The sequence below is a fragment of the Cebus imitator genome, unplaced genomic scaffold (genome assembly GCF_001604975.1).
Source record: "Cebus imitator isolate Cc_AM_T3 unplaced genomic scaffold, Cebus_imitator-1.0 Scaffold125, whole genome shotgun sequence".
Lineage (NCBI taxonomy): Eukaryota > Metazoa > Chordata > Mammalia > Primates > Cebidae > Cebus > Cebus imitator.
Window position 1 is genome coordinate 4765042 of NW_016107440.1, and position 21528 is coordinate 4786569.

At 41.7% G+C, this 21528-nt stretch overlaps 1 pseudogene; it reads left to right on the forward strand.

Annotated features, from left to right (window-relative positions):
• The first annotated feature begins 5094 nt into the window (after positions 1-5094).
• LOC108312530 lies at positions 5095-5950 on the forward strand (annotated as a pseudogene).
• Positions 5951-21528: the final 15578 nt, after the last annotated feature.

Sequence of the window (21528 nt, forward strand, 5' to 3'; positions counted from 1 at the left end):
CTGTCAGCCAGATCCCCTAAGATCAGGAACGAAACAAGCAGTCACTCTTGCGGCTTCTCTTCAACACGCTACTGGAAATTGTACCCACAGCAATTAGGAAAAAAAATAAAAGGAATCCAAATAAGAAGAAGAGAAGTAAGTTTATCCCTGTTTACAGGTGACATTATCTTATATGTAGAAAACCCTGAAGATTCAACGACAACCACAAAAATCTGTTAGAACCAGTAAATGAATTTAGCAAGTTGCAGGCTACAAAATCAACACACAAAGATCAGTCTATTTCTATATGCCAACAACGAACAATCCAAAAAGGAAATTAAGACAACGATCCTATTTGTAACTGTATCAAAAAGAAAAGAATATTTAGGAATAAAACGAAGGACACAAATGGCTTGTACACTAAAAACTATAAAATATTGTTGAAAGATATAAACAAGACACACACAAAGATGGAAAGACATCCTGTGTTTATGAATTGGAAGATGAAAGATTACTAAGATGTCATACTATCCACAACAGTCTACAGACTTAATGCAATCTCTACTGAAATTCCAACAATGTTTTTGTCAGAAATAAAAATCTATTCTAAAATTCATATAGAATCTCAATGAACCCTAAATAGCCAAAACAATCTCAAAAAAGAGGAACAAACTTCGAGGTCTCACATTTCCTAATTTCAATCCTTACTACAAAGCCACAGCAATCAAAACAACGTGGTTTTGCCATAAAGACAGACATAAAGACCAGCAGAATAGAATAGAGAGCCCAGAAATGAACACTTGTGTAGATGGTCAGATAATATCCGACAAGAGTGCCAAGACCATTCAGTGGGGAAGGAAGGTCTTTTCAAGAATTGGTGCTGGGAAAATGGAAATCCACATGCAAAAGAATGAATTGAACTCTCATACCACACACAAAAAATTATTCAAAATAGATCAAAGACCAAAATATAAGATCTAAAATGATAAAACTTTTATAAGAAAACATAGAGCAAAATAATGTCTTTATGATACTGCTTGACAATGACTTCTGGATGATCTGAAAGTCAGGGCACACGAGACCAAATAAACTTTCCTACATCAAAGTTTAAAGCTTCCCTGCATCAAAGTACATAATCAACAGAACAAACTCAACAAGACGACTCGTGGGATGGGAGAACATATTTGCAAATCATATATCTGATAAGGGGTTAGTATTTAGTATATATAAAGACCTCTTACAACTCAAAAACACAAAACAAACAATTCCGTTTAAAAAAATGGGCAAAGGATTTGAATAGACATTTCTCCAAAGACATTCAAATGACTGACAAGCATATTAAAAGATGCTTAATGTAACTAACCGTTATGGAAATGCACATCAAACTCAGATATCACCTCACACCTTCACATATCATGAGGATGCCTACTATCCAAAAGACGGAAATAGCCTGCATTGTTGCGCATGTGGAGAAGCCTTATGCACTGCTGGTGAGAATGCCGAATGGTGCAGCTCCTGTGAAAAGCAGTATGGTGGTTCCTCAAAAAATTAAACATAGAATTACCATATAATCCAGCAGTTCCACTACTGGGAATATACCCCGAAGAACTGAAAGCAGAGTCTCAAAGAGACCTTTGCACACCCATGTTCACAGCAGCATTATCCATAATAGCCAAAAGGTGGAAGCAACGCAGGTGCCCATCAATGGATGAATGGATGTACAAAATGTGGTCTGTCCAGACAATGGAATAGTACTCAGCCTTAAAAAGGAAGGAAATCCTGACAAAAGCTACAACGTGGCTAAATCTCTAGAACATTGTGCTAAGTGGAGTAAGCCACACACTGAAGGACAACACTGTGTAATTCCACTAATATTCGGCACCAGAGTAGTCAAATCCATAGAGACGGAAAGTAGAAGAGGGGTTCCCAGGGACAGGGGAAGGGCGAGTGGGAGTTGGTGTGTAATGAAAACAGAGTTTTCGTTTGGGAAGATGAAAAACTTCTGGAGATCATGGTGGCGGCAGCTGACAGCAGTGTGCTGGTACTTAATGCTGCATACACTGAAAAAAATGGTTGAAGTTGCAAATTTTATGTGTGTTTCGCCATATGCCCCCCAAAATTAGTCTCACTATGTGACGTATCTGCTCTCAGCCCTCACTCAGAATACAATCCAAATTCCGTCCTCAGTAGAGCGGCCCCTCCGCCCTCATCGCCCAGCATGTTTCTGCCCCAGGGCACTTGCAGTCATTCTGTGTTCCCTTAGCAGGAGGGCTCTTCTCCCTGGCCATTACATGGCTGGTTCCTTTATTTAACTCAGGATTCTGCTCGATCCTCACTGCCTTTGTCCACCCTGTTAAATAGAACATCCCTCCAACCCCATAGCACACCTTATTTTTCTTCATGAGTTTCACTGGTGCCTGTCATTACCTTTGTGACATGGTAAAAAGCCCCATAAAACTGCATACCTCAACCATACCTCAGCTTTCTGTTTAAACTGCTCTCTATAACTCAAATATGAATGAGCAATTAAGGACTATAATCGCCACCCTACCCAGACAATGTGTAAACAAATGCTAATCTTGACTTTCGTGAATCACTTAAGTAACAACCAGAATGTCAAAAAGGGCCCGTGGCCCTCGGAATGTCTGGAGCCCCTCACCCCATCTTCGCCCAGGAATCCACTGGAATGTCCGGAACCCTCACACCGCTACCCCCGCCCCTCTCCCTCACGACCCCCGCCCCTCTCCCTCATGCCCTAAGGTGATTTTTACGGGTATAAAGCGGTCTTGACACCCTCCTTTCGGAGCCATGGGTTGGAGAGACGCGAGTCCTCCGTGGCCGCCGGCAATAAAGACCCTGCAATTTAGCATACTTTTGTCTTGGTGTTGACTTTCTGTGCTCGGTCCTGTACAGCACCTTAACCACTCATTTATCTGTTCATTATTTGTCTTCTGCAATGGCATGTGTGCTCCACGCAGGCAGGGCCTTTGCCTTGCTCACTGCTGTGTCTCCCCGGGACTAGAATAGTGCTGGCTCATAGCAGAGTTTAGGAAAGATGAGTTCAACAATGAATGAACGGACAATGCCTTACCACAGATGTGTTGGCGAAACTGACAGGGGTGACTGATGGTGGAATGAAGCGCCCACAAGATCTCGAGAGCTGGCGTGCTGGGCTAAGCGACTAAGACGAAGCTTAGCAGGGGTACTAAGACTGCAGGTGGATCAAAAGCATGAGAGAGTGCAGGATGAGGAAGAAATGGCTTCACAGCAGCTGCACAACCAGAAAACACTTGGAAGCTACAAAGTGGTGGGAAGCTCGTGGTGGGATAGATGGGCCTGCGGAAACAACCCATAATCTCAGGCTGCATGGGGTGGGCAGAGCAGGGGGCTGGTGCGCTTTGCAGGAGACACCCGTGGAGCAGCCCTGTCAGTCCTGGGCTCTGCACTTCAGCAGTCAGAGGTTACTCAAGTACATCTTGAGCAGAGGGACCAGGATGGCAAAGGCATTAAAAATTACATCCTCAACAATACATAGTTTCAAATAGCTCAGAGGAAGAAAGTGAACATTCTCAATACAAAGAAATGATAAATGTTTGAGACGATGGATATGCTAATTACCCTGACCTGATCACTGTACATTACATATATAAAAGCATCACTGTGTATCCCATGAATATGTACAATTATTATTTGTCAATTAAAAATTAAAAATCATGCTCTGCAAAAAAGAATAGAAGGAATGTTTGGCTCGTGGATGGTGGATTTGGGAGCCAGACAGAACTGAATCAAATCCTGGTTCTACCTTGTATTAGCTGCAGGACGCAGGCAGAATTCTTAACCTTAATCGTCTCTAGTTGTATGACTGTCAAGGCCAGTGCCATAAAAAGTAAAATATAACTGTTTGATTCTGTAGTTATACACAAAGGCTTGTACTGTGTCCTGTTGAAAATTTGAAGAGTCATCCTTTAAAAATACATATCTTTGCTGAAATTGCCAATGAAATGTCCTATGCCAGGATCCCAATATTGGGTACAAATTGTAGTACTGAAACTTAATGGCCAATGTTTATAAATATTTATCTATAGATGGGCATCCCAATTTGAGGCAACACATATATGGTCAGAACTAAGATTGAGTATAAATCATGGAGCATCATGATAATAGGAACAGATAGAATATGTAGAACAGAAATATCCCTAAATGAATAACAACTTGTGTGTCTCTTCTGCTAAGTTGTTTATAACCTAAAACAGTTCTGTTCTGGATGATCTTGGTAAATCATATGCTTGCATCGTGACTGAAATCATCTTGAAAAATTTTGCTTTTAAAGAACCTGAAAGCTGGGAGTGGTGGCTCATGCCTGCAGTCCCAGCTACTTGGGAGGCCAAGGTAGGAGGGTCACTTGAGGCCAGGAGTTTGAGCCCAGCTCAAGCAACATAGCAAGATTCCATCCCTACAAAAAAATTTAAAAATTAGCTGGGCATGGCTGTGCATGGCTGAATATTTGTAGTCTGAGATAGAAGGCTGAGGCTGGAGGATCACTTGAGCCTAGGAATTGGAGGCTGTAGTGAGCTATGGTCTCACCGTTGCACTCCAGCCTGGGTGGCAGAGAAAGAACCTGACTCCAAACAAAAATAAACAAAAAACCCTGCAGGTGGTGCCCTTCAGAAGTGTTCCTTTTGGAATACAAAATCAATTTGGATCCCCAAATCAAATTATTTCATATAAATTGGGGCACCGTAGGTTCTATTGTGAAGTGGCTGCAGTGTCTGATGAGGAAGACACAGAACAAGAGCCCTTCCACTGGGATTTCAATGCTGCTTTTCCTCATCATGGGTTTTTCCTTCATGTCTCCGGCCTTCAGTGGAGTCAGATACAAGCAAGTGATGATTGGCTGATGAAAATACTGAACAATGCAGTCTGGTTTTTTGTTTTGTTTTGTTTTGTTTTACAAAAGTGGAAATATCAGAATGTGACAATTTAGAATGACCATATAATTTATCATCCAACTGGAATACTTCAGAATGAGGGAAGGGGAGAGGGCGAGTATGAATTGGTACATTGGGATCAAAGTGTAAACCAGCACTGTCTTTTGTCGCTGCTGCAGCCGAAGCCATGAAGACGCTCAGGCTTCAGAAGAGGCTCACCACAAGTGCCCTCCACTGTAGCAAGAAGATCGGGCTGGACCCCAATGAGGCCAACTCCCATCAGCAGATCCAGAAGCCGATTGAAGCTGGGCTGATCATAAACAAGCCTGTGACTGTTGATTCCCTGGCTCCATGCCAGAAAAGCACCTTGGCCTGCTGGAAGAGCAGGCACATGGGCACAGGTTAGTAAAAGTATACAGCCAATGCCCGAATGCCAGAGAAGGTCACTTGGATGAGGAGAATGAGGATTCTGTGTCAGCTGCTCGGAAGATAATGTCAATCTAAGAAGATCTAATGCCACATGTATCACAGCCTGTACCTGAAGGTGAAGGGGAATGTGTTCAAAAGCAAGCAGATTCTCTTTGAACACATCCACAAGCTGAAGGCAGGCAAGGCCAGCAAGGAGCTCCTGGCTGCCCAGGCTGAGGGCTGCAGGTCTAAGACCAAAGAAGCAGCAAGTGAAGTTGCCTCCAGGCCAAGAAGGAGGGGATCATCAAGATTTTGTCGGCGGGGCACAGTGGCTCACGCCTGCAATCCCAGCACTTTGGCAGGCTGAGGCGGGTGGATCACAAGGTTAGGAGTTCAAGATCAGCCTGGCCAAGATGGTGAAACCCTGTCTCCACTAAAAATACAAAAATTAGCCAGGTGCGGTGGCAGGCACCTGTAATCCCAGGTACTCTAAATTGCTTGAACCCAGGAAGCGGAGGGAGGTTGCAGTGAGCTGAGATAGTGCCATTCTACTCTAGCCTGGGCAACAGAGCAAGAGTCTGTCTCCAAAAAAAAAAAAAAAGACTTTGTCCAAGAAGAAAGAGACCAAGAAATAAAAGCTCCCCCTTTATCTGTACACCCTAGCCTCCGTGATTACATAGATCAGCCATTAAAATAAACAAGCCTTTAAAAAAGCAAAAACAAAAACAGGGCTGCCCTGAGAAAATGAGAATGTATGGTCACCCCAAGTGGAGTCCCTTTGTGTGGATATGGCGTTGAGAGGCACAGGCCTGCCAGGAGCTGCTTCAGAAGGATTCAGTGTTTTTCTTGTGCAGGGGAATGAATTTTCATGAGTATGAAAGATGAATGAGAAGACAAAGACATTCCAATTCCACCCACTGGATTAGCCAGTTTGGTTTTGACAGTTCTGTCCCTCTGTTTTACATTTTCCAAGTTTGGGAAATGCACATATAGAGCTGGATAGGAACATTTTTAAATGACTCAGTAGCTCGCCTGATAGCCACAAGAGCTTGGCACGGGTTGAAGGTATTCTCCAGGTGTCAAAGCTGCATGACTGTCTTTGCAAGAAGATAATGAAGTGCTTTGCAGCACGAGAGGGCTCCACCGCTCTGAAAACACCGGAGGACATATTCCTTAAGTGTCTGAAGTCCAATTCATCTGGACCCAGCATGCTCACTGATGCCTTTCCCACACCTTTACAGATATTCTAGGGTTATGAGGCTTGCCGGTGACACAGTTAATTATATAGATAAAAATGTAATAAAATTTTCTCTCCAATGTTTTTGCACCCAGATGCTGATTCTTGTCTTTTTTTTTTTTTTTTTTTTTTGAGATGGAGTCTCACTCTGTCACCCAGGCTGGAGTGCAGTGGTGCCATCTCAGCTCACTGCAACCTCTGCCTCCCGGTTCAAGCAATTTTTGTGCCCCAGCCTCCCGAATAGCTGGGATTACAGATGTGCACGATCACACTCATCTAATTTTTTTTTTTTTATTTTTAGTGGAGATAGGGTGTTGCCATTTTTACCAGGCTGGTCTCAAACCCTTGGCCTCATGGAATTTGCCCGTCTCGGCCTCCAAAGTGCTGGGATTGCAGATAGGCACCATGATGACTGGCTAATTTTTGTATTTTTAGTAGAGACAGGGTGTTGCCAATTTTGGACAGGCTGGTCTCAAACTCTTGGCCTCACGTGATCCACCCACCTCGGCCTCCCAAAGTGCTGGGATTACAGATGTGAGCCACTACACCCAGCTGATTCTTGTCTTTCTAGCATGTGCATTCTCCCCAGCAACAGGCATGTGCATTGATCTAGGTGCCACCAAGGGGCTATTATGGAAAAATCAAAGATGGTGGAGATTCAGAAAAATCTGTCAGGCTGTGAATTTGGGGCTAGATCTTGGAAAGAGCAACAGAAAGCAAACTAAAAACCAGAGGAAGGGAACTTTTAGGGCAGTGAAACTATTTCCTGTGATGCAATAATAATGGACACATGTCACGATATATTTGTCAAAACCCACCAAATGTACAATTCAAAGAGTGAAGCCTAATATAGACTAAGCCTTTAGTTAATGATAATGCTGTATCTTTTTCTGGTATTTCTATTTTATTTACTGGTAACTTTTTAAACTTTAAATTTTTTTCTTGATGGTGTTGTTGAAAATCTTTTTGAAATATAATTTAATTCTATTTTTTAATTGATAAATAATAATTATACGAATATGACAAATACTTGATGTGGTACGTAGTGATGCTCCCCTAAATATAATGTGCAGTGATCAGATCAGGGTAGTTAGCGCATCCAACATCTGAAACATTTCAGCACTTCTTTGCATTGGGAGTGTTCAATATTTTCCTCCCAGCTGTTTGAAGCAATATGTTATGTTAGATATCATCATTTGTATAGAACACTAGATCATATCAGAATTGTTTTGTCAGTTATAACAAACATAACGCACTAATACAAGATGTAAATAATAGGGAACTGTGAGCAGGGAGCCTGGGCAGAGAGAGATCTGTGGGAATTCTGTACTTTCCAATCAGTTTTTCCATAGGCCCCAAATTGCTCTAAAAAAGAAAATGACAAATAGTGCCTCACAGAGGAGAATCATGTAAGATGCTGGCCAAGACACAGTGGGCGTGCCCAGGCCTCCTCCTTCATTCATATCACGCACCTGTGTGAGGGCCCTGCTGGCACCGCCATACACTGCTGGCTAATGCCAGTGCAGGGCCTGAGCCTCTTCAGTGGCCACCCCTCCCAGCAGGCTCCGATAGGCTACCGCCACATCCTGCATCCTTGGACTGCTCGATGCCTTGCCCGGGATGGCCACTGCGGTTAGCCCTGAGTGACTGGGGTGAAGTAAATTGAAAAATGCCCCTCCCCTGCCACCTGTGATGCATTTCGGGAACCTCTTCCAAAGGTCCTGAAAGTTTGAGCAGCAACTGCCCTGGCTGTGGCTGCCTTGATGACCCATCTCCTTGGGCTGGCTTTCTACTTTCCTCTGAGTCACTCCTCCCACCCCTCACTCCTGCTCCCTAGGACCACTTCCCAAAAAAGCCCTGGATGCAGACCTTCATCCTAGACCCTGCTTAGGGGAACAGATGCATCTAAGTGCATTTAGACATGCGCATGTAGGCATGTCACACCCAACAATGTTAAAATGACAACACTGCTCAACTCTTTGAAATTTGAATTTTATAAACAGAACTAATCTTATCAAGCATATTGGATCTACTTTTGCCATCTTTGTTTAAGTATTATGATGTATGTTTCTATAGGCAAAAAGACAAAGCCAAAACCATGAGCATATACTTTCTTTCTCTTTGTTTATAATTTGAAACATTTTCTTTGGAAAATTTCCAGATACATAAAGATTATTCCCTAATTGCTTCCCCTTAAATCATTCCCTAATTACCTTTAGTTAAAGGTCTCAAGTCAATTAGGCTTCTTAGAAAATGTATTTTAATTTGACATTGAAGAAAATGTAATCACTATTATTATTAGAAATAAAGCTCTTTTAAAACCCGCACAGCAAAGGTGAAGTGATTCTATTGGCTCACCTAATTAGCAGTGTTTTATTTAAAGACATCAGTTGTTACAGCTCTCATCAAATAAATACATAGGTTTACATTTCTAGTCTTAAATACATGGTGTTAGCACTGATAACCTACATGGCAAGTAGAAGGAACTTGAGATATTCTATTTAATTAAGCTCGAGATAAGATAATAATTCCAAAATTATATATAAACTAAAATGTTATGTTATATCTCACATTGTGATAAAATCAGAGAGAAAATACATACCTATCTATTTTGCTAAAATCTATAATTTATTGAGTGTGCATCAGCTGGATTTTTATATAATTCTTCTGTATTTATTTTTAGTAATATTGAAATCCTTTACATTTTACCTAAATTTTTAACACAGAGGGGTGTTTTGTAAAGCCATCATCTGACTGCTAATTGGTGGCTTCATGATGATTTACATTTCTTTCTTCCTTGTAATTCAACAGTAGGAACTCCATGTTATTAAACTAACATTTGCATTTTTCCTTTTTCTGGTCCAAAAGCTTCTTAGAGGGAGATGTAATTTAATATTAGAAAACAGGAACACTTTTCACGGTTCTATTAATGACTTAGTTGTCTATACATAGTTTAAATTTTTTAATTTTATGCTAATTAGGGTAATATATACCTTTATTTTTATCATATTAACCATTTTGAAGTTTACAGTTATAGATATTAAATATATTCACATTGTTTTGAAATATATATACCTTTGATGAATGTTGTAATAACTAAATTAATTTGAAAAAATGTGTTCTCATTTGAAAAATCTTCTTTTCCAAGAAGGAAACTATTGGATGTTTCAGTTTCCAGAAGGCAGAATTCCTTCAACTATTTAAAATACCCGTACATGTCATTACAATCTATAACTTTTCAGCTAGGTGCATTTAGGCAAATTTCATACTTCATTTCTGCCGGGGAAAGGTTTTCCTAAAGGGCCACATATCTATAGCATTTTGTGTTTTGGCATAATTTGTTCAACTTTTTTGCACTTTGGGGAGGCTGAGATTCTTTACCTTATTCACTACTGTTCTTTGTAACTTCTAGAAACCATCAAAATAGGAGCTATACTGAATTTGAAAGAATTTCCAGCTGTGTTCTCTAATTCCCTTGGGAAACAGTCTATCCCAACTATTCCCATTTGCATTTCTGCACCATTTTATTAGCTGTGTGGGGGATGTAATTAGTTAACACATCTGGTATCCCACGGATTGGCTAGTGTTAAAGATTTCACAAATTAATACAAACCTTTTTTTTTTAATTGAAGTGCTCTTAATTAGTTTAAAAATAGCTGTCAACTTGCTTATAACCAGCATTCGTATGTTACAACTTGTTCTCTTCCTAAAGGTGGGAAGTGAGATTTGACAACAGAGACCTATCTCGGTAAGAGTAATTTGACAAAGCGTGTTGTTGGATCAGAGTCTGACTTCCCGTCCTGATGGCAGGAGTGGGTAGGGGGAATTTCCTTCAAGCAGCATGGAAAAGGGACATGGGAATGGATGCAGGTGGAACAGTGGTTCCGGATGTGGCATAGGCAACCACCGGACACTGGGCATTTTTACATCCTAAGATTCAAGAGCCTCTTGAAAATGTCTTATTTTGATTGAGGAAGGGGACCCAAGCATCTAAGATCACCTCCCCCTTGACTTCCACACTGCATTTCAAGGGAAGAAAAGGCTGGCCGACTGGTGCCTCCCAAATCGCCTTTCTATAGATGGCAAGCATGGTATGGGGAATCTCTCCGGAAGGCATTGTTTTTACTTAAACAGGATCAATCCCCTTCCCCACTCCTCTATCGACCAAGACCCTTTCACATGTAATTTCTAAGACTGTAAACCCAAGATCCTTTCACATGTAATTTCTAAGGCTGTAAACCCAAGACCCTTTCACGTGTAATATCTAGAGTGTAAGCCTATGTAAAGGCAGAGCTTCTCTTTGTTAAATGAGCTTGGCTGTTAGACAAAGAATTGTGGCCTGGCTCCTGGCAGTAATAAAACACCTCTTCCTTCCTAGTTGGGTGTCCAAGAGGCTGGCCTGTTTTTCGAGGCTGTTCCTGCATCATGATCATATCACTTTCTCTCTGTGAAGGCCTTGGCAAGTCTGGGTTAACTAGTGCACCAGCTAAGTCTAGTTAGCTTAAGAATCTTTCTCATAATGCATGAACATGTACAAATCAGGAATTTCTTTGGTGAAAAATTTGTTTCCTTAGAACCAGAACAACCCATAATGCAAACACATAAAAGAGATTTGAAAATTGAGTTCCTCAGTCTCTCTAGACATATTTCAGGTGATTAAGAGACATGTATAGCTAGTGGTGACCATATTGACATCACAAATATCTACTGGACAGCTGAGATTTAGACCACACTCTCTGAAACACAGCTTAGTACAGGTTAGGCGTTCACCTGTGATTATTTTGTGTCTGCCTTCAGTAGCTGCTGCTGCTATTTGCTACCATGACAGCTGCCTCTTCCTCCTGTGGTCAGTGGGTAGGTTTAGGTTCTTGACCTCACCACACAAAAGAATTTGAGAGTGACTCCAAAGTAAGAGTAGGCAAAGAAGTTTATTGTAAAGTGAAAGTACCCTCTGAGAGGCTGAATGGGCTGCTCAAAGGGAGAGACGGCAGCTAGTGCTTAAAGATGAATTCCTTTTATGGGAACTGTTCATACCTATTCACAAATACTGGTGAGGTCGAGTATGCAAAGGCAGACCTGCGGTTGACGCATGCGCTCAGCATCTGCATGCTCTAACACCTAACACATGTATCACTACCATATAAAATCTCCACCTGGGGTGTGCTTTTTTTACTATTAAGATGAAGAAAAGGTCACTATAAGCTAAATCGTGAGCCTAGCTGCACAGGTGGGACCCTGGAGAAATCCTCAGTGCCCGCCAAGGCAGGAATTTGCAGGTAACATGTTCTTGTGTTTTGGATGCTGATTGGCTGGGTACTGGGGAAGCGACATTATGAATAAGTCTCTTTCCCAGGATGTACTTGCTATCAGGAACTTGTAACCATCTGGCAGCTGGCTGGTGTCCTGTAGGACTGTTTATCTTGCAAAAGAGTCAGGTGCTGATATAAGAGGGTGCAAGGGATGCAGAGCCCACTGGGCTTCACCCAGAGGAAAAAGTCAGTAAGTCAGTATGGCCTCCTAACCTTCCTTATCCTGCCTCACTCGTCCTCACTCTTCGTTTTGTGGCTGTTTTATTGAGATATCATTTACATACTGGACAATTCATCAATGTAAAATGTACAATTAAGTGGTTTTTAGTACTTTCACGGAGCTGTGCGACCATCACCATAATCCACTGCAAACATTTTCATCACCTCAAAAAGAGACTCCCATATGCTTTACTCATCACTCCCCAAGTCTCCCATACTCTTGGCTCGAAGCAACCACCAATCTATTTTCTGTCCCTACATTTTGCTTATTGTGAACATTTCGTATAAATGGGTCATGTAATATGCAGTCTTTTTTGACTGTTTACCTCCCATGCTGTTTTCAAGTTTCATCAATGTGGTAGCATGTATCAGGACTTCATTTCTTTTTGTGGCCAAATAATATTTCATTTTATGGATATATCATGTTTTGTTTATCCATTCATAGTTCATAAATATTTGGGTTTCCATCTTTTTCTTTATGAATAATGCTGCTATAAATATTCATGTACAAGTTTTCATATAGACATACATTTTCATTTCTCTTGGGTATATACCAAGTAGTAGAATTGCTGGTCAAATGGTTACTCTATGTTTAGCTTTTTAGAGAAACTGCCACACTGTTTTCCAAGTGACTGCATCATTTTTACATTTCCACCAGAAATGTATGAGAGTTCTAATTTCTCCACAACCTCACCAAAGCTTATTATCTTTTTGATTATAGCCATCATGGTAGTTGCTAAGAGGTATCTTATTGTGATTGGTAATCAAAAAAGAGTGTTGGATTTTGTCAAGTGTTTTTTCTGTGTCTATTAATATGAGCATGTGGCTTTTGGTTTTTGTTCTATTGATAGGGTGTATTACAATAATTAATTTCCAAGTGTTAAGCTAATTTGGCATTTCTGGGATAAATCCCACTTGGTCATCGTGTATGATTCTTTTTATATGTCATTGGATTTGATTTGCTAGTATTTTGTGGAGGATTTTTGTATACATAGTAGTAAGAGATAGTTATTGTAGCTTTCTTTCTTTGTGATGTCTTTGATTTTGGAATTAGGGTAATACTGGCATCATAGAATGAGTTGAGAAACATCCCGTCTGTCCTATTCTTTGGAAGAGTTTGTGAGGAATTGGTATTGATTCTATAATTCTAATAATTTAAGTCTTCTTTCTTGCATCTTGGTGAATTCTGTCATTTTTGTTGATCTTTCCAAAGAACTAGCTTTTGGTTTCCTTGTTTCTTTACCGTTTTGTATTCTCTATTTCATTAATTTTCATTATAGTATTTACTATTTCCTTTCTTCTTCTTGAATTAAGTTTAGTTTGCTCTTCTCTTTCCAGTGTCTTAAGATGGAAGTAATTGTTTTGAGATATATCTTTCTTTTTTGAAAGAAGCATTTACTGCTATAATTTTTCCTAGGCACTTTTTTAGCTGGATTTCATAAGTTTTGGAATGTTATGGTTTCCATTTTAATTCACCTCAAAGTATTTTCTTTTTTTTTTTTTTTTTTGGGGGGGGACGGAGTTTCACTCTTGTTACCCAGGCTGGAGTGCAATGGCGCGATCTCGGCTCACCGCAACCTCCGCCTCCTGGGTTCAGGCAATTCTCCTGCCTCAGCCTCCTGAGTAGCTGGGATTACAGGCACGCGCCACCATGCCCAGCTAATTTTTTGTGTTTTTAGTAGAGACGGGGTTTCACCATGTTGACCAGGATGGTCTCGATCTCTTGACCTCGGGATCCACCCACCTCGGCCTCCCAAAGTGCTGGGATTACAGGCTTGAGCCACCGCGCCCGGCCACCTCAAAGTATTTTCTAATTTTCATTTTGATTTTTCCTTTGACCTACTGGCTATTTAGGAGTATGTTGTTCAATTTCCACATATTTGTGAGTTCCCCAAATTACTTTATGTTATTGATTTCTAATTTAATTCCATTGTGGTTGGAGAACATACTTTGTATCATTTCAATCCTTTTAAATTTACTGAGGTTCGTTTTATGACCTAGCATAAAATCTACCATAGAGAACATTCCATGTTCACTTGAAAAGGATACATATTTTGCCATTGTTTGGTGGAGTATTCTAGAGCTATAGCAGATTTTTCGAAACTCACTCTGGAAAATTTCAAATATGTACAGAAGTAGAGATACTAATATGATAATTGTGAGTTGAATTGTGTTCCTCCTCCAAAATATTGAAGTCCTAGCCCCTAGTGTCTGTGAGTCCTGACAAGTCAGAGCTCAGCGAATCCCAGGCATTGTAGGAACATGGACCCTCTGATCAATGATGAACTCTCAGGTGAGGAGGTTGAAAGGCACAAAGACACTGTGGCACGCTGACACAGTGTCCTCCGGTCCAGAAGTGAAAAACAAGCTCTGAGTATTGGACTTCCAAAAATGTTAAAGACAAAAAGTCAACACAGCTGAGCTGAAATGGTTTGGCTCTGTGTCCCAGCAAATCTACTGTCGAATTGTGATCCCATGTGCTGGAGGTGGGGCCAGGGGGGAGGTGATTGGATCACGGGGGTGGTTCTCATGACTGGGTTAACACCATTCCCTTTGTGCTGTTTTTGTGACAGTGAGTGAGCAAGCTCCGGTGAGATCTGGTTGTTTAAAGGTGCATAGCACCTCCCTATTTACTCTCTTCTTCCTGCTCTGGCCATGTGGGATACCTCGCTCCCCTTTTGCCTTCCATCATGATTGAAAGCTTTCTGAGGCCTCCCCAGAAGCAGAAGTCATTATGCTTTCTGGACAGCCTAGAACCATGAGTGTAAAGCCAATCTTTTCTTTATAAATTATGCAGTCTCAGGCATTTCCTTATAGGAATGCGAGAATGGACTAATCCATGTCAATATTTTATGGTACACAGAGTAGACAGTCCGATACCAGATTGTCTGAGGATCTCAGGGGAAGGATTTTTAATGCAGAATTAGGTTGTTTGTCAAAATGATTCTAAAATGTTACACTGTGTAAAAGTTGTCAGAATCAATATGCAGTTGCTTGTGTTAAAAACCTAAACAATAGACCCAGGGAAGGCCATGAAGGGAGGGTTCCCATGCACAAATGCCTGATAACAGGAGTTATCACAAAAGACTGCAAGAATCACAACCTTGCATAAAAGATATACTTCTGCAAGGACATCTGCCCAGCAGCTGCCTGTCTAACTTCAGACTGTCACCACCCTTATTATTGCTCCTTGTAGACAAACATAATTATCTTGAAACAATTATGCAGCCCTCCTTATTTTTCAAGAAATCTTTGTCTTCTTTTACCTCCTGAATAGGCACATAGTTTATTATGACACACATATTCCCATTGCAATGCTCATTCCCAAATGAATATCATTTTCTATTAGAGAGCATCTCTCTGTTATTTAGGTTGACGGTTGTCAAAGCATGACTTTGAAGCCAGATCTTACCATGTGTTTGTTGTCAGGTTATCAGGTACTCTGTAGTTTTCTGTTTGGGTGCCATTAGATCAGCATAGGTCATGACAGATGGTAGTTACTGTTTGTAAAACTTGCAAAATGCATATTTGTTCCAAAGTCTCACAGTCCCTTTTATTTCTTTAGACGTATTTAAATATTTATTTTAATTTCCATTTTAATATCCTGTCTTTTTTAATGCATTCCTACTGTTTGTTCTTCCTCGCAATTCCTCCTCAAATGACGGTTTCCTCTTGTGTCCTATAACTCACTGTTGTGAAGTTCTGTTCTGTGGAACACATCTGTAATAATTTTTTTTTTTTTGAGACGGAGTTTCGCTCTTGTTACCCAGGCTGGAGTGCAATGGCGCGATCTCAGCTCACCGCAACCTCCGCCTCCCGGGTTCAGGCAATTCTCCTGCCTCAGCCTCCTGAGTAGCTGGGATTACAGGCACGCACCACCATGCACAGCTAATTTTTTGTATTTTTAGTAGAGACGGGGTTTCACCGTGTTGACCAGGATGGTCTTGATCTCTTGACCTCGTGATCCACCCGCCTCGGCCTCCCAAAGTGCTGGGATTACAGGCGTGAGCCACCACACCCGGCCTCATCTGTAATAATTTTTTGACTTGTGATGTATTCCTCAACAGAAGTTTGACAGTTGCTTTTGCAGATACTGGATACATTAGCAATGCAGAATATCTTTTGTGCTTGTTTGTTTTAGTTGTTTTGTTGTTGTTGTTGTTGTTGTTGTTTTAAAGACAGGGTCTTGCCCTGTCATTAGGCTAGAGTGCAGTGGCACAATCATAGCTCACTGCAACCATGGATTCCTGGGCTCAAGTGATCCTTCTGCCTCAGCCTCCTGAATAGCTGGGACTGGAGCTGCGCACCACGACACCTGACTAATTTTTTTAAATTTTTTATAAAGAGATGGTTGCCCAGGCTGGTCTTGAACTGCTGGCTCTAGTGACTCTCCTGCCTCAGCTACTAAAGAGCTGGGACTGCAGGCATGAACCACTGCACACACTGCAGGATGTCTTTAAATTACGTTGTCAATTTGGTGTTTCCAGAACTCTTGGAGAGTAGAAATTCTGACTCTAAACTTGTGTGATGGTAAAATACAAATTCTTAAACACGTTTTCTCCCCTTCACTCAGAGGCAAAATCAAGGTAGACAAGTTTCCTTACTAACTCCTTAAGAAAGGTGGGATTTTTTTTTTTCTTGTTATCCATTGTGTGACTTTCAGGGTCCCAGTTTATGTAAAATAAAAAGGTCTGCAGGGAGACTTCTCACCTGTGTGGGCACTAGATTTTGTCTCCTTTTCTCCCCAACTAAACCATGTCAATGGAATCTCCAGGTCCCCAGAAACTGGCAGATGTTCCTTAGGCAGCAACCGTTTCAGTGTCCTTGCTTATCTTTCTGAATTCATATGTTCCATTATTTGTGGTCTTCAAGGATTTTTCTTTTACTTTTTTGCCTGGCCACCTATATATTTAATAATTTGTTGCTTAAAAAATATTTAGATAATTATAGGATTTTTAAAATCAAAACTCTCATTATGGTCCCTAAGTCTGCCATGTTGCTAAAAATGGAAGGTTACAATTTTTTTTTTTGTACTTAGAGTTCTATCTCAGCTGGAACTTATTTTTCCGATTAGTTTGAGGTTGGGCTAAATTTCATTTCTGCAGATTCTAACAACATAAGGAAAGGTACAATGGGCCCTGAATGGGCGTTACGTTAGGCACTTTCATGAGTTCGGCTTTAGGGGCAAAATGACACAAAAGCAAAGATCAAGTAATAAAGGGATGGCTTTCACAGTTTTGATGAATGTCTTCTATCCATCCCAGACCTGCTCCCTTTTGATACAAAAGGTGCAAAGCGACTTTTATTCTGTTCTTCCCAGTGCTTTGTTCGCTGCATTTCCCCTGCCTCATACGCGAGTTTTTCCCGCTGGGCTTCAGGCACGAGGACCTTCCATTTGCTCTTCATGGTTCTTCCAAGTAAGGTGGGACCTGAACATAAGTGAAAGAGCAGAAGGATGGGAAGACTTAAGGGTTTTGGACTGAGTCTGGGTCCACGTAAACGTAACTCAGGGCTGTTGATAAGAGTAAGCGTAGAGTAGCTGATCAGCAAATCTCATCCAATTTAAAGACAAACTTAGAATGCCAGGATAAATCCCATTGCAATCAGCTTCAAAGAACTATCCTAATTCTTTGATGTATCGAATATGTGTTAAATAGGTAAGCCATTGGGTAGGACTTCAAAACCTACTTTGTTATAGAGAGATTTAAAGTATAATACATTTGCTTTCAGAGCGGGGGTCTTGATATGTTGCCCAGGCTGGACTGCAGTGGCTATTCACAGGCGAGATCACAGAGCAGTACAGCCTTGAACTCCTGACGTCAAACAATCCTCTTGTCTCAGCCTCCTGAGTAGCTGGGACTACAGGTGTTCACGCCACCATGCCTGGCTCCAGACAGCCTCTTTAGAAATGACAGAACACTAAATGAAGACTATCCGCTGTTTAAATGTTAATAGCAGCCTTTTTTCTTTTCATCCCTTCCTACCCTTTGATCAGAAAAGTTTGCTCTGTCTACTTTTTGAGGACACTGTATTTTATTACCATCCAAATATTAGAAATAACTTATATCTATGTGATAGAAGTCCCAATATTCTATTTTTACTTTTTCCTGCAGCATAGCCTACATATTCTTTTCTGATATTCTGCTTCTCTCCTATAAAGTCTGCCTTGTTTATTTATCTCCATCTTGCTCATAATTACACAGCATTGTCGGGGGGTTTCCCTAGTCCTAACTTGTAGACTTTCCAATGCCTATATGCTTCTGATTGCTTTTACAGTAGTGATCACACTGTTTCTTCCCACCCTTCGTGTCATGATTCTGTACAGAATCAGAGCAGCTTCAGAGGTGTTGTCTAATGAGAAGAGGAAGGCTTTTCCAAGCTGTCTTCAAGGCTGATGCCTTGATGTTTTCCCCAAGTAATCTTTTTTACTTAAAATGTCAGACCATAATAAGACCTCTAATTAAATGGTTGCTCTTATGTGAAGAATGGGCTGAGGCTTGGGCTGGGTGCCGTGGTGTGCATCTGTAATCCCAGCACAATGGGAAGCTGAGGCAGGGGGATCTCTAGAGCTCAGGAGTTTGAGACCAGCCTGAACAACATAGCAAGACTCTGATGCTACAACAAAAATTTTAAAATTAGCAGAGCATGGTGATGCATGCCCACAGTTTCAGCCACTTGGGAAGCTGAGGGAGGAGAATTGCTTGAGCCTAGGAGTTTGAGGCTGCAGTGAACTATGTTTGCACCACTGCATTCCTGCGCTCCAGCCTGGGTGGGACAGCTGTTTGCTAATCATTTTATGTTTTCCCAAGCTGTTCCAAGAATTTGGCAGGAAGCTGACATCAACATATATGTCTATACTTGCTTTCCAAATAACCCACTCAAATGCTGAAGCTGAAGACTTGTTGCCTGTATCTAGGAATGGAACTGAGAATGGCATTCCATGGAAACATTCTAGTGACCATCTCAGCTACCTGAAAGACTCACAAACCGTGACTGGTGGAGCTTCTTTAAAAGTCACTGTGGTACAATCTCATGCAGTGGAAAGATGGCAGGTCTTAGAACCAAATGGCCTTGGGTTTAAAGCCTAACTCCCCCACCAGCTGTGTGGTCGGGAAAAAGTCGTTGTAAACTCTTTGCGTCTCAGTTCCCTCGTCTGAATAATGGAAATCATACTAACCACCTCGTGGCATTGTTTTGAGCATTAAACAGAATAAGGTATATGTTTTGGGCTAGAAAATTACCCCAAAGATATCTGAGTCCTAATCCCTGGAAGCTGTGAATATTATCTTATATTTGAAAAGGCAGTTTGCAGATGTGAATAGGTGGAGGATCTTGAAATGATTTGAAGATGGAGGAAGGGACCATGAGCCAAGGAGAGCAAGCCATGCAGCTCAGGAAGAGCCTCTCCAGAGGGTGTGGCCCCATCCATACTTTGATTTTGGCCTAATGAAAATAATTTCAGATTCCTGAAGCCCAGAACTATAAGAGAATAAATGCATTGTTTTAAGCTACCAAGTTTCGGGTGATTTGTTGCAGTAGTCACAGGAGACAGACATGGTGTGTAAAAGGCCTGGCATCTAGTAAATACTCAATATTGGCCACCAGCCCCACTCCATTCTCCATCATCTGCCTATGCTGGGCACTATTCATTGAGCTGTCACTGTACACAGGCACAGTGGCAGTCACAGTTTTAGGAGCAACTGGGGAGCTTGTAGAAAACTTAGCCTCCCAGAGGTTCCTTTTTTTTTTTTTTTGAGACAGAGTTTCACTCTGTTGCCCCAGCTGGAGTGCAGTGGCACAATCTTGGCTCGCTGTAACCTCTGCCTCCCAGGCTCAGGCAATCCTCCCAACTCCACCCTCTGAGTAGCTGGGACTACAGGCATGCACCACCATGCCCAGCTAATTTATTTTTATTGTTTAAATTTTTTGTAGAGATGGGGTTTCACCATGTTGGCCAGTCTGGTCTCAAACTCCTGACCTCAAGTAATCTGCCCACCTCAGCCTCCTGAAGTGCTAGGGTTACAGGTGTGAGCCCCATGCCAGCATGGCTCCTAGAGGTTCTGATTCACTGGTTGAGGTTGGGGTTTGGGAATCTGCATGTTCCCCCACACCTACCGAGGATGTCCTGATGTGAATGCTTTTCACCCCACAGTTTAAGAAACACTGCCCAGAGTCAGTAATGATGGGCTGTCACTGCCAAAGTAACCCCAAGGGGACGCTGACGATCAGGAGGAGGCTCTGGAGCCAAAGCAGTCCAAGAGATGGTGGGAAGCAACCTGGCACCTGCAGGCCCCGCCCCCTGCATTTCAGACACAGGCAAATTAAAAGACTTGAGCAAACGCTAACGCAGCTTCTCATAGCTCAAGGCCACAACCCTAGGATGTCCATAGTTCCCCTTAAAGTGCCTCCTTGAAAAAACAAAACAAAAAAAACAAAAATTTAAGGCTGCCAAATCAGTTTACTGTTTGTTCTATCCAATGTCTGACATAGGTCCCTTGCCTCTCTTTCTTAGAGCATTTACCAAAAACGGCTTATAACTGTGAATTATTTCTCCATATCTGAGAGGTATAGGTGTGTGCTATGACTCAGAAGAGTCTTTCTCAAGGACCTGAAAGTGCTTCCCTTGAAATGTAACAATCGGCCAGGCACGGTGGCTCCTGCCTGTAATCCCAGCACTTTGGGAGGCCGAGACGGGCAGATCACCTGAGGTCAGGAGTTCAAGACCAGCCTGACAAACATAGTGAAACCCCTTCTGTATTAAAAATATAAAAATTAGCCAGGTGTGGTGGTGCATGCCTGTAATCCCAGGTACTCAGGAGGCTGAGGCAGGATAATTGCTTAAACCTGGGAAGTAGAGGCTGCAGTGAGCTGAGACCGTGCCATTGCACTCCAGCCTGGACAACAAGAAACTTGGTCTCAAAAGAAAATTAAAACTTAAAAAAAAGAAATATAACAATCAGGAAGGACAGGACCCATCTCCTGGTGCAGACACAGAGGATCTAACAGCATTGACACTAAGCCTTTGCAATTTTTCACTTCCCAGAATCTACCAAGTCCCCTCCAGTTGTCCTCTGTACTCCCCCATTCTCCCTTTCAAATGCCCTGCATACAAATCAAAGTAGAGTTCAGTTCATGCTGGACTCTTTTTCCTATTGCAATAGACATTACTGATTAAGACCTGTCCAGACCAATTTAACTAGCATCTGGCTTTGCTTGTTTTTGACACTGATGCTGACAGAACGCCTGCTGAAGCCTTAGGCCAGGAGATGCTCTAAATTCAAAGTTATGAGAAACAGACTGTCATCATTCAAAGTGAAAACCTGGAGGTACACAGAGATAGAGATACACACACACACACACACACACACACACACACACACAGAGAGAGAGAGAGAGAGAGAGAGAGAGAGAGATACACACATGCACGGTTACTTCTGAAACCAAGGAG